The following is an 11,993-nucleotide window of genomic DNA, read 5'->3' as shown; positions in this document are numbered from 1 at the left end:
TGTTGAAGATATATGCTTACTTGTTGACAAGTTCTATCCTCAAGATTTTTCTGACCAAGAAAAAATTCATTTGAGACTTCAATTGTAGCATTATGAGCTTAATGTACCCAATCATTCAAAGTTAAAGTGCATGTCATCGATTGCTGATTTATATCAAGGATTGGTTGAAACAAAAAATCCAACAATTTATCCACTAGTTGATAAGTTGATTTGACTTATTTTGACTCTTCTTGTTTTGACAGCAACTACTGAACGAGCTTTCTTAGCGATGAAGATTTTTAAAACAAGATTTCGTAATCAGATAGAGGATAATTTTCTTACAAATTATTTGATTGTCTATATAGAAAAAGAAATTGCTGAAAAATTCATAATTGATATGATAATTAATGATTTCTATTATTTAAAAGAATAACGAGCACAATTAAAATAAATAAATAAGAATTATTTTTTTTATTTTTTATTTTATTTCAAAGTTTATCAAAAATAAATAATGTTTCGCTTTAACTAATTTTTCCTATATATTTTGTATGTTTATATTTTATAGGTATAAAGACCAACAATATTAAAGTAATTAATAAATCATAAAGAAGAAATTAACTTCATTAGTTTGATTTAATTTAATATCATTACAAACTTTCTACCTCGTATAAAAATCATTGTATATTTATAATAAATTATTTAAATAAAACTAAATTATTAAGAATGTTTTTACATTTCATATATAATAAATTAAAATAAATATTATATCTTATTATATTATTTTTAACCAGCCTGACAAATAATCCTACCTCCACGCCTGTCTGCAGTAGTTTGTATGTAAGGGGAAGCAAGCCAATGGTGGTGTCTTGCCGCCGGCATTCCTGCATCCTCTCTGCTATCCAACAAAGACACAGAAAGAAGTCATGGCCTCCTCCATTATTCTCTCGTCCTTGTTTCTCCCGAGTCAATTCAGCAACTCGAGTCGAGTTCATTTCAAACCGTACTGTCCCCCGACCTGTGAACGCACTAGTTTCGCGACAAAAATTCGCGCTTCTTCCACCGCCTTTGCCGAGACTAAGCCAACGGTCTGCCTTCTATTTTTAGACTTTTTCAAATTGCCCAGTTTTTTATTTTCCATTGCATAACTGCGCCTTAAGTGATCTTTCATTGTGATCACAAGCATTTCCCTCATTTCCTTGTTTGGTTGCTGAGAGAAATTAAAGGGAATTGATGCAAAAGCAAATGTTACAGGATTTATTAATGTTTGAGAATTGCGATTATAGGTTATTAATCTTGAATGATTAGTCATAGATTGTTCCAAATCGATATATATATATCGTTTTGTGTTCTTATTTGATTTAGGGTCCCGTGACAGTTGAAAAGGATGTCTGTAGCAGCAAGAACATCCTAGCCTGTCCCGTATCTTACGAGCCCGTGACTTTGATTGGCGCAACCGTCCTATCTGTGTAAGTTATTTTCAAAATTGTATGCAGAAATTGTTATTGCTCTTGGCATGGAAATAGTTTTGTGTTTGTAATGGTTGGATTTGGTACAGAGATTCTGCACGTGGATCTAGTTTGCAGTGAAGCACTTGTAAGAAGACATGCTCTGGCAAGGAAACACATCTTGAATTGACGGTAGCTAGTGGGTCTAAGGAATATGGTGATGCTATGCCTTTGGCCATTGAATTTTTCAAGTGTGAATAAAATAGTTGTTGCGATATTCATGAGTAAGATAGTGCTTGAGGAAATGGTGCTTGTTGCAAATTTGGGACCTGGATAATGTTCATACATTTTCGCACTAAGACCATTGCAGAGTACTAGTAAGAAGATTTGTGTCCATCCTGAGGCAATTCAAATACAGGATAGGGTCAATTATCAATTGTAGTTATTAATTTTTATTAGATAGATTCCGGACCTATCATGCTTTACAATGATGTTTTTCATTTCCAAAACTAGAAATTGCCTCCAAGATGACAAGCTAGTCTTTTTAAACCATCTATTTTGTCATGCTAGCGAAAGGTCAAATTTCTTGCCGCTAAACTTTCAGCCTGGTATTTTTTGGATTCTATTGCATGCTCTAGATGGCGGTGCCCCAATTCTGTCATTGTAAATTCCATTTTGAAGGGATTGGTGTCTGTTGATTCCCACAACCAATCTGGGCTTCGTTAATCTTGGCTAAATCCATTTACAGCCCCAGACAACCTATTCTGGAATTTCTTTGGGGAAATTGCATCTGTTGCCTAGATACAGCAGGAAATTTTATAGGACTGACTTGGTTTCCATGCATTGAATAAATACAAATTTCAATAGGAATATATAATCATCAGCCTGATGCATTTCATGCTATCCCGCATGATCAGTATGAGTGCTTCTCATTAAAATCTTGGTCACGCCCTCCTTGTCTTGTTTTTCTGAATCAGAACTCCATTCATGTCATTCCTTTACGAGAGAGAGAGGTTGGCATCAAAATTTTGTATGGGATGGTTTTCCAGGCCCAGAGAAAGAGGTAAGAGGACAATCTCTTCATTGAAAGCTTTCACAGGAAATTTGTTTGTTCAATTGGAAATCTTATTTGTGTGGTAGCGCTGTAAACTCACTGTGATCTGGACTGCAGTTTGAATTGATGAAGGATTACCTCAAGCCAGTTTTAGGTGGTAATATTCTAGATGCTAGTTGTGGTAGTGGTTTATTTTCAAGACTATTCACCAAGAGTGGGTTGTTTTCTCTTGTCATGGCTCTGGATTACTCAGAAAACATGCTGCAACAGTGCTATGATTCATCAAGAGAGTATGACCCAAACCTTTCTACTAACTTTGTTTAATTTTCCTTTGGATGATTTGAATTCATCTCTTCAAATCAGTGAAATTTATAGATGATATCAGCTGCAATTTCTGCTGAAATATATTTGGAGTTTCCTTTAATAATACAACTCGAGAGATATGCTACTCAACTAGTTTTGGCTTAAAGCTCGCTTGAGTTGAGACTCTATTTCTAACTGGTTTTGATTTCCTTCTGAAATTAATATTGATCAGGCACAATGATTGTATTTGATCTCTTTAGGAACTTAATATTGGTTAGAGCTGATATAGCTAGACTTCCTTTCATTTCTGGTTCTCTTGATGCTGTCCATGCTGGTGCTGCTATACACTGTTGGCCTTCACCATCTGTGGCTGTAAGCATTTCCTAACTTGAAGTATTTTAAACTAATTTTTCTTTAGGCGTTAGATCCTCATATTACTATATATGTGAGATTGTGACCAAGGTTTTGAATGGTGTGTAAAGATCAGACTGGAGGGGAAAGCCATGAGACTTGCTACTCAAAGGATTAGGCAGTTTTGAAGCTCAAGCTTCCACACTTTGATGCCTGGCTAACAGTTATTTGCTTGTTTTTTTTGTTAAAACTCTGGGTACCTATTCCACAATTTGTGTAATCCTGGCCTTATTGGAGGACAAGAAATTGCATTATGTCTTCCCCTGAAAAGCCTTGATGGACAATCTGTTTTGCAAAATCTTATTTCATTTTTATTTTTGGCCATTCCTTCTCTTATTTCTCTTTCATGATTTTATGGAAATAATGCACATGCTCGAGGGCTTGATACAAAGAATCTTGGCTATAGATTTGACATCTGTAGCCACATTATAAACTACCCCCTTCGCTCACATATAAATCATAATATTCCACTTGTAGAAAGTACACTATTTCATTTTTTTCACAGAAAGCTTCATTTTGGACTTAAAATGCTAGCAAGTCATCCATGGAACCTTAGGATGCTCTTTCATTTTGAACATAACCATCTCTTTACCCCTGAATGTGGCATCTTCCTAAAACATTGATGAAGTGTTTTATGTCAACATATAAGAAGCATGAATATATTTTGACCTACTATGAAAGTACCTAATGTGACTGAACTTGATTGCACACTCCTGATTATCACAGGGTTTTGCATTCTGCTAGTTAGAAGATATATTGAAGTGAAATACTTTCAATTACAATAATAACAGATCTTCATAAAAATGATTATTTGCATTAGGTTTGTTTTCATTATGTGTCATGAATAGACCTCTTAATTCGTAAGAGATATCTTATTTTTTGTTTTCTTTTCATGATCTACATTTGATATGAGTGTCGCACCTTATTATTTGCATCGCTACCTGCTTCTTTAACAAGTGTGCTTTACATGATTCCACTTTTGCTTAAGTTTACCAGCTTATGATCTCCATGATGTAGTAGCTATTCTTTTGCAGGTAGCTTAAGTAAGTTGAGTTTTGAGGCCTGGAGGAGTGTTCGTTGCCACCACCTACATACTTGATGGGCATTTCAGTCTCATCTGATTTTTGAAGCCTATAAGCCAGGTATGTGGTCCAGTTTGAACTTGAACTACTATATGTAAGGACTTTAGACAACATGCTCTTTTGGACACAGGATGGAAAAAGAAGTAGAGCTTTGGTTTGCGGAATCAATAGAAATCAATTTGTCACAGTGGTGTTTATTCATCCTTTTTTCTGCCATGCATCGTATTGCACTGTCTTTGTGAATAAAGTGCAAAACATCAGTGAAGCAAGAAAAATAAAAATTAACCACTTGGAACTTGAATGGCAATGCTTAAGGACTTTGGCTCAACGTGCTCAATTTGTTCATTGACATTTTCTATATCCTCAAATGGGAATAATCTCACACCCAAGGTGGAAATAGCTTATCCAACAAGCTGTGCTAGAAAGACGCTATTTCAAGCATCATATATTTGTCTTCAAGCTATAAATGGTCGATGGATAATTGATTTGTCTCCCATTGTAGAGATTCACACAAGTGTCAGGCAGCAACATCTTCTTATCTGAACGTGAACTAGAAGACGTCTGTAGAGCCTGTGAACTAGTTGATTTTACATGTACAAGAAATGAGCGGTTTGTGATGTTTTCTACAACAAAACCCAGCTAAGCTTCCCATGCTGCTTTAATCCTTCCTCTCAAATTATGTTAATACCTGTTTGATTGTTTTGTATCTCCTATATACCTAGGTGATATATTTTGTATTGACAAGGTGCATGAAGACCACGTTATTGATTATATATCATTATAGAATGCTATTAATGGAAGAGACAGAGAGAAAGCTGAATAAAGGGTTATAAAGCATGTATTTGAAAAGATCTTCCCATTTCTACATGCTCTAGGTGGCAAGTTCCGGTGACGGCATTCAATACATAGAGATAAGGGTCGTCCTAGCCACCATTATTGCTTTGATGGTCGAAACTTTGACGCCTTTTCAAAAGGAAGCAACAAGGCCCAATCACGCTGTACTCGACAGAGGCAAAATGTCAAAATGTATGCGTAAGACCAGCCATTGCTTTATGGTTTAATGCTGTGGCTTTGAATGATTCATGTTTCTGGGAGCCATATGTACAATCCAATCCCATGGGAAATGGTGAAATGGCTCAAGCGCTCTTTGAATTTTAACGTCTACATATCACCTACCGTAAACATAAAAAGATCTTCAACAAACGGAACTACAATTATAATGTGTTAGAAAAAGAAAAAGAAGAGAAAAATCTATCTATTCATTTAGCTTAGAAGACCTTTCAATGGGGTCTCGTATTTCCACAGCTAATTTCTGGCTGAAGAAGATGAAAGCAAAGAGCTGAAAGCCTATTATATGGCTCCTGTATTTTGATGTGCTTTGCTAGTCGAGAGAATTTACGTTCTCCCAAACTGCATGATATTAGCATGGAGTAACTCGTAGAAAAGATCAGCTTCAGCCTGGCTAATATCAAAACCAATCTTCTATTATTCACCTAAATCGACGAATGTCAGTTGACGATAGGGTGATGTATCTTCTCATCACTTTCATCAAGATCAAGACTATCCTCTCCTTCATAATCCATTTCAATAACACTTCTGCCCTTAACCAGAAGGTTCTTCTGCTTCTTCAAAGAAATGAACTTGAGAATAATCTCTAACAATGGTTAAATAATCATCAGACATCGATTGCCGCATCTCTGACTCTATCAGTGCTTCCATCTGAGTCCGCTTTCTGTCTGTTGGGGAGGTACCATAGAGGAATGAGTCGATGAGACAACACAGAGCCATTGGAACTCCTATTGAACTGTACAAAGCTCTGGCCAAAGATGCAGCATTCCCTCTATCTGTAGCAATCTCTTCAGATTCTGTGGATACAGAAGTGGTTTATAGCCATAAACATGCTGAGCAAGTATTCCAGCTACAGGGGGAGCAAATGATGATAGCAGAGACTCAAAAGATCGATCCAACGCATAGACGCCGAGATTTATTGGGTACTAGTTCAGCAAAGATTGGACTGCATGGGCATATAACAACCAATCAACCTTCAAGAATTTGCAATGTTAATAAACATGCGCAGTAATATAGTCTATGCATGTAAGAATCTAGTGATTTGGCTGACTTGCAAATCTCCTAGGTCCCCCATATGGTACTGTATAACCAGGCTAGTTATTTGGTGTTGATCCCATTTAATATCGATGAACTTGCTCGTTCAAATTCTTTGGCTGTTCTGTCTTATGGCTTTATTTGATTAGCTGTACATTAATAATTTGAATATTTATTGCAGAGGATGCAAATAAGTACAAGGGAGGAAAAAAAGAGAAAAAAAAAAAAGAGTTTTACAAGGGAGGAAAAAAAGAGAAAAAAAAAGAGTTCGAGAGAGTTTACTAGTTTGTAGCTGGAGCATTCCAAGACATGCATAATCCCATCATGACCAATACAATTCCATGCATGATTGCTGTTGATGGAGCAACAGATAAAACCAGAAGAAGCAATGCTGCCAGAGGGATGGCTGATACAGAGCTTATATGTGCTAGAACTGTCCTCCCAAAATTTGGGTGACGAGCAGAAACGAAGCCCCCCCTTTTGCCACCAAACAATCCCCCAAAGGAACTAGCAATGACAAACAAGGCAATGAGGACCGCAGTTTTCTCACGAGAGAGACCAACAAGCTCCTAACCACATTGGTGCGAATGCCAAAGCAGACCCAGGGAATGAACCGATGACTCCCTGAGCCACAACAATCTGGAAAGATGGAATCTTAGTAACTGGCTTGGCTTCATGAAATAGTTCCTTCATCTCTGACCAGAAGGATTTACTCGAGCTTTTGTACTGGCATCTGAAAAGTGTGGATCATTGGCAGAGAGGTAAACTAGCACACCTACAAGAACACTGATTATGCCAACAATATGGAATGCAACCCTCCACCGAGGGATTCCCATGAATGTTACTGGAGCTATCAACACTGAGCAGAGTCCACCAATAATTGAACCAGAGTTGGATGTTAGTTGTAGCCATCCAATGGCTGCACCACGATAGCTATCATCAGTAGAATCAGCTAGCAACCAGGGACTGAATTGCTGGTGCTAAAACAGCAAGGCCAGTGCCGTTCAAAGCTCTAGAAACAGCCACCTGTTTGAGAAAAGCTGAATGGCTTGTAAAAGCATACAATCAGCTGGTATGCCAAGGGCTTCTTTTCTTGATAATTGCCTACTGAGACTAATTCTCGAACACATGAACTGGGAGTACTCTATTTTCAAGTATTTTCTTTTCTAATGAAAATAAACTGTCTTTAATATTTTGTTCTTAAAATCATTTTTATTTTTGTTACAAGACCTTTATATTTACCAATTGGTAACCACTATTATTGTAATATTTTTAAGCTACTGTTTTCTAGATTAATATAAGCTGAGTAGCATCAAAATTCTCTAAATTACTGTTTGATAATTCTTCTGCATTTTTTCTTGGCCACCAAAACCCAAGATGACCTGGGAGCACATTTTTGTTCTATCTTAGAGTCAGCTATTGACAAGCTTATATATACGAAGAGCAGACTAATCTAATAATAAATCAGCAGCAGCAGCAGCAGCAAATCACGAAGTGCACAATTCTTTCTAAATAGCCACGGAGTTCGTACGGTAATTGCCCATCCAGAGCATGATGAGCATGCATTATGACGCCTAAATGTTTAATTCCTGATAATAATGTTTTCCCACCAAGTCAGAGTCTTAAGACTTCAGTCAAGCAAAATCAGAGTTAAATGGTATTTTTGAAATATTATTTTTAATGTTAATTCCATGAGAAATTACCGTAGCACATTAGAGAGTCTCCTCTTTTTTTTCTTTTTTTTTTCCTTTAATAACAATTAATTTAAAAATTATTGATTTAACTTGAAAAGCTCGAAAGAAAGGCACCATGAGCTATAACATGGGCACGGTAATGCCAGACAGCTAAATAATATTATAAATATTATTTAAATAGTTTAATTATAAGTATGCTAATTGACCGTGTATTTAAAAATATAATAATAATTATTTTTAAAATTTTTTAATTTAAAAATATATTAAAATAATATTTATTTTTTAAATTTTTTTATATTAATCCATCAAACTATCTAAAAACATAATTTTTTTTTTTTAACTAAAATATAGATTAATCCATCAAACTATCTAAAAACATAAAAAAAAATTAACTAAAATATAATTTTTTTAATATTTTTAAAAATAAAAAAAGAACATCCTCCGAAAAAGTAGGCTTTGAAAACCGGGAGTCGTTCATGGGCACGTGTTAGATGGACGGAAAATGGCGGGCTTGACTGGTTGATAGTGGTTTGGCGGTGTATTTTAATTAATTCTTCAAGTACTTGTACGCTCTTTTTCTTTATCAAGGAGTGACACAGTGACACTTGGATTTATTGGGCCCAGGGCAATTCGATAGAGGGTTTTAAGGGAAGACCAGGCTTTTTCAGAAGAGTGTCAATTCAGAGAGGCTAACAAACCAAACGGTCCATGCTCACATTACGCTGTAAACTTTGAATGGCGGGCTAATAGTTGTATTTTAAGTATTTTTTTATTTTTTATATTTTATTTTGATATCATGAAAAACATAAAAAAATTTAAAATAAAAACATTTTAAATTTTTTTTGAAAGTTGTTTTAAAATGTAAAAAGAAAGATGCTCGCTCTTAAAGGCATGAGCTAGCCCAGGAAAGATGAGCCACTCGCCAATGGCTGCAGCCCAAGGTCTTGACACAGGCCGGGGAAAGACTCGATGAAAGCGCTAGGCTGCTAGCTAAAACTGCGGGGTTGATAGACGTCACAATCGAAGGAATATGGATTCTAGAAATGTAAAAGGAGGCTATCATCTTGCTTTCGTACAATTCATACGCAAGCCATAGTCACCACTTTACCCAGGTGCGCCCATCATCACAGCGAACAGCTTGTCATCGAATGGTCCACGTGGAACCTCAATCAACCCTACACGTGCATCGTCCTCCTTGATATTCGCCTTGGCGGTCTCACGAGCCCCTGTGACGTGTGTCTCTCGGGTACTTTGCTGGCCTGAACTTGCACTGACGTCGTCTTTTGCGTCACTTGACTGTCAGGAAGCGTCCTGTCACCTTGTCCTTCAGTAATCTAGATTCCTAATTTATTAATATACTCTTTTCTTTTTCAAGATTTAAATATTATAGAACGATACAACTACGTTTTACTATTTTCATTATTATTTGGATTCTTTTTTTTTTTTTAATTTATTTAAAAAACAGAAGCACGGGCCCTTTGTCTTCTAAAGTAAAAGAAGCCCGTTATCATACATACATAGAGCTTTTATATATATATATATATATATAAAGCTCTATGCAAGGACATGCCATTACTTAAGCAGTTGACTACTTGCACAATTATAAATTTAAATGTTATGAGTTGCCATGAAATAGTTTTCTATTGCATAACTACATATTTGTTATTACTTTTTATTAAAATCTTAATTCAATTAGCAAAGACGCAATGAAACCATTCGATTAATTAAATCATTGTACACTCTACTTTAATGAAATAAATAAAGTGGTCGGCAAAATAATTTATTTTTAGTTTTATTTTCTAGTGACTTTTTTTTTCAATACCTAGAGATTAAAATAAAAAAAGTAAAAAAGTTAGATTGAAATAAAAATCTAAAATAACATGAACCATATGAAACACAAGAGATAAAATTAAAGATTTCACACTTTTTTGAGATATCAATTTTTTTTAATTATTCTTAGTACTTGTTTTTTTAGTTTTTTTTTAAAGTAATCTAAAATTTATTTTTATAAAATTTAACTTTAATCTAGCATTGAGATATTTCATGGCACAATGAATACTCGAGAGCATACAAATAGAAATAATTCCTCATGCATAAAACCATGCTAAAAGAACTTGCCATGAGAGGAATTGGGTTTAATAATCAAAATGTAAAAGAAATAAAAACTTCAAATACTTAGGAATGTAGAAAGGTGAAGAACCATTCATCCTACATATAGTGAAACATATACAATTTAGATGAATTATATAGAAGAATTTAAAATTTGTTTAAGAATATAGTTACGATTACTTTTAAAAATATTTTTTTATGTTGAAATACATCAAAATAATAATTTTTTATTTTTAAAAAATTATAGTTAAAATTAGTACATTAAAATAATTCAATATATATATAAATAATTTTTAATAAAAAATTAATTTTTTTAAAAATACAAGTTGGACTACGTTTCGAAACATTTTCTTAATATCCACTTGAAAAAATAATATTGAATTATTAAAAAAAATGTAAGAATAATATTGACATGATTTAAGGTCTGGTGAAGTAATTTGTAGAGCATCCACTTTCATAATTATTCTAAATCTTGTATTGATTGAGTAGGAAGCTAGATAGAATAAATTCAAGCTGTCCATTCATAACATGTATTTGTAATGCGTACAATACAAACACGACAGAAAATGCGATTTTGCGATGGATTCGATTCCATTCTTGTCGTAGAACCTTTATTTTGAGGAGAAGAGGAAGTCTTTTGGCCTGAAAAATGAATAAAAAGAAAAAGAAAAAAAGGGGGCCTCATAGACCACACAGCTAGCCTGCATTCATTGTATAGCTACGTATAGATTCTTCCATGATTTCTACAGTAAATATTCCAGTCATGCATGTGCATCGGTCTTATTCTCCCTACCGCTCTACGTATAATAGATGGCTACACTTGATTCTTGTAGCTCTTCGATAAAGAAGCCTGATTGCATCATCACAATATCAAATGCCTGCCTACTTGCGCATTTATTTTCTAAGTCTCGCACATTTAACCAAAGACGGGGCAAAAAAACAGAGACAATGTATAAGTGGGGAACATGTGGGGTTCATGAAAATCACATAAGACCTGCTGAGGCAGACACTGTAATGTCTCCATGTCTGCAAGAACCCCATTAGTTTATGTGAAATCTTAAGCATCCGTGTGTGTGTGTGTGTGTGTCTCTGTGTGTGTGTGTGTGTGAGTGAGAGAGAGAGAGAGAGAGAGAGAGAGAGAGAGAGAGAGAGCAAAATCATATAGTACCGTGTAAAAATTAGGAAGAGATGCACTCCCACCGGAATCTCCATGACATAATGGATGGAAAGAGAAAAATCCCTTCACAAGAATTTGTACTCGTATGACAGTTGAGGATTACTGGCATATCTGAGTCTCGAGTGAATAATTTTTTTTTTGGTTGTTAAGTAGCTCCACAATGGCTTTGTCCTTCCAGAAAATTAATAAATATAAATGAAGATATTAATATAATATTTTTTATTAATAAATTATAATAAATTTATTAATATAATATTTTTTTTATATTCATCAATGAATACTAATAAAAATAATTTTTTTAATATAAACAAAGAAAATTATAGTGGAAAAAGAAGAAATTAAAACAAAGCTTAAAAGTACGATGATATTCATTTATATCAAAGAAATTATTGATGAAATTAATACTGTTGATAAAATCCATCTGTAAATTCATTGATAAATTGTTCATTTTTCCTTGATATTGTTCATTATATCAATTACAAAGGATATTACCGACATATTAATTTTGTTGATATTTTTCAGAGAGTTTTGAAACTGTTCACTTCTCAATTACACTATTAATTACTATTTTTTATAGACAAAATAACTGATGAATTGAAAAGTCATCAGTGACATGTGAGGTGTTTCTGAAATTTT

At 34.4% G+C, this 11,993-nt stretch overlaps 1 long non-coding RNA gene and 1 pseudogene across 4 annotated transcripts; one reads left to right on the top strand and one right to left on the bottom strand.

Moving 5' to 3' along the window:
- Positions 1–779: 779 nt before the first annotated feature.
- Positions 780–5,069, top strand: LOC105117189 (uncharacterized). 4 transcript variants are annotated; one of them, XR_840685.1, is made up of 7 exons: positions 780–1,064; positions 1,355–1,445; positions 1,535–1,801; positions 2,402–2,487; positions 2,596–2,768; positions 4,227–4,334; positions 4,777–5,069. It is a non-coding gene; the product is annotated as an uncharacterized LOC105117189 (long non-coding RNA). The 4 variants fall into 4 exon arrangements; XR_840686.1 differs by having other exon boundaries at positions 1,535–2,487; positions 2,596–2,635; positions 2,732–2,768; XR_840683.1 differs by having other exon boundaries at positions 1,535–2,487.
- A 310-nt stretch (positions 5,070–5,379) lies between these two features.
- Positions 5,380–7,771, bottom strand: LOC105117191 (uncharacterized; annotated as a pseudogene).
- Between the last annotated feature and the right edge of the window lie 4,222 nt (positions 7,772–11,993).

Source organism: Populus euphratica, unplaced genomic scaffold (assembly GCF_000495115.2).
Source record: "Populus euphratica unplaced genomic scaffold, PopEup_1.0 scaffold1221.1, whole genome shotgun sequence".
NCBI classification, from domain to species: Eukaryota; Viridiplantae; Streptophyta; class Magnoliopsida; order Malpighiales; family Salicaceae; genus Populus; species Populus euphratica.
This window is presented reverse-complemented; position numbering and strand designations above follow the sequence as displayed.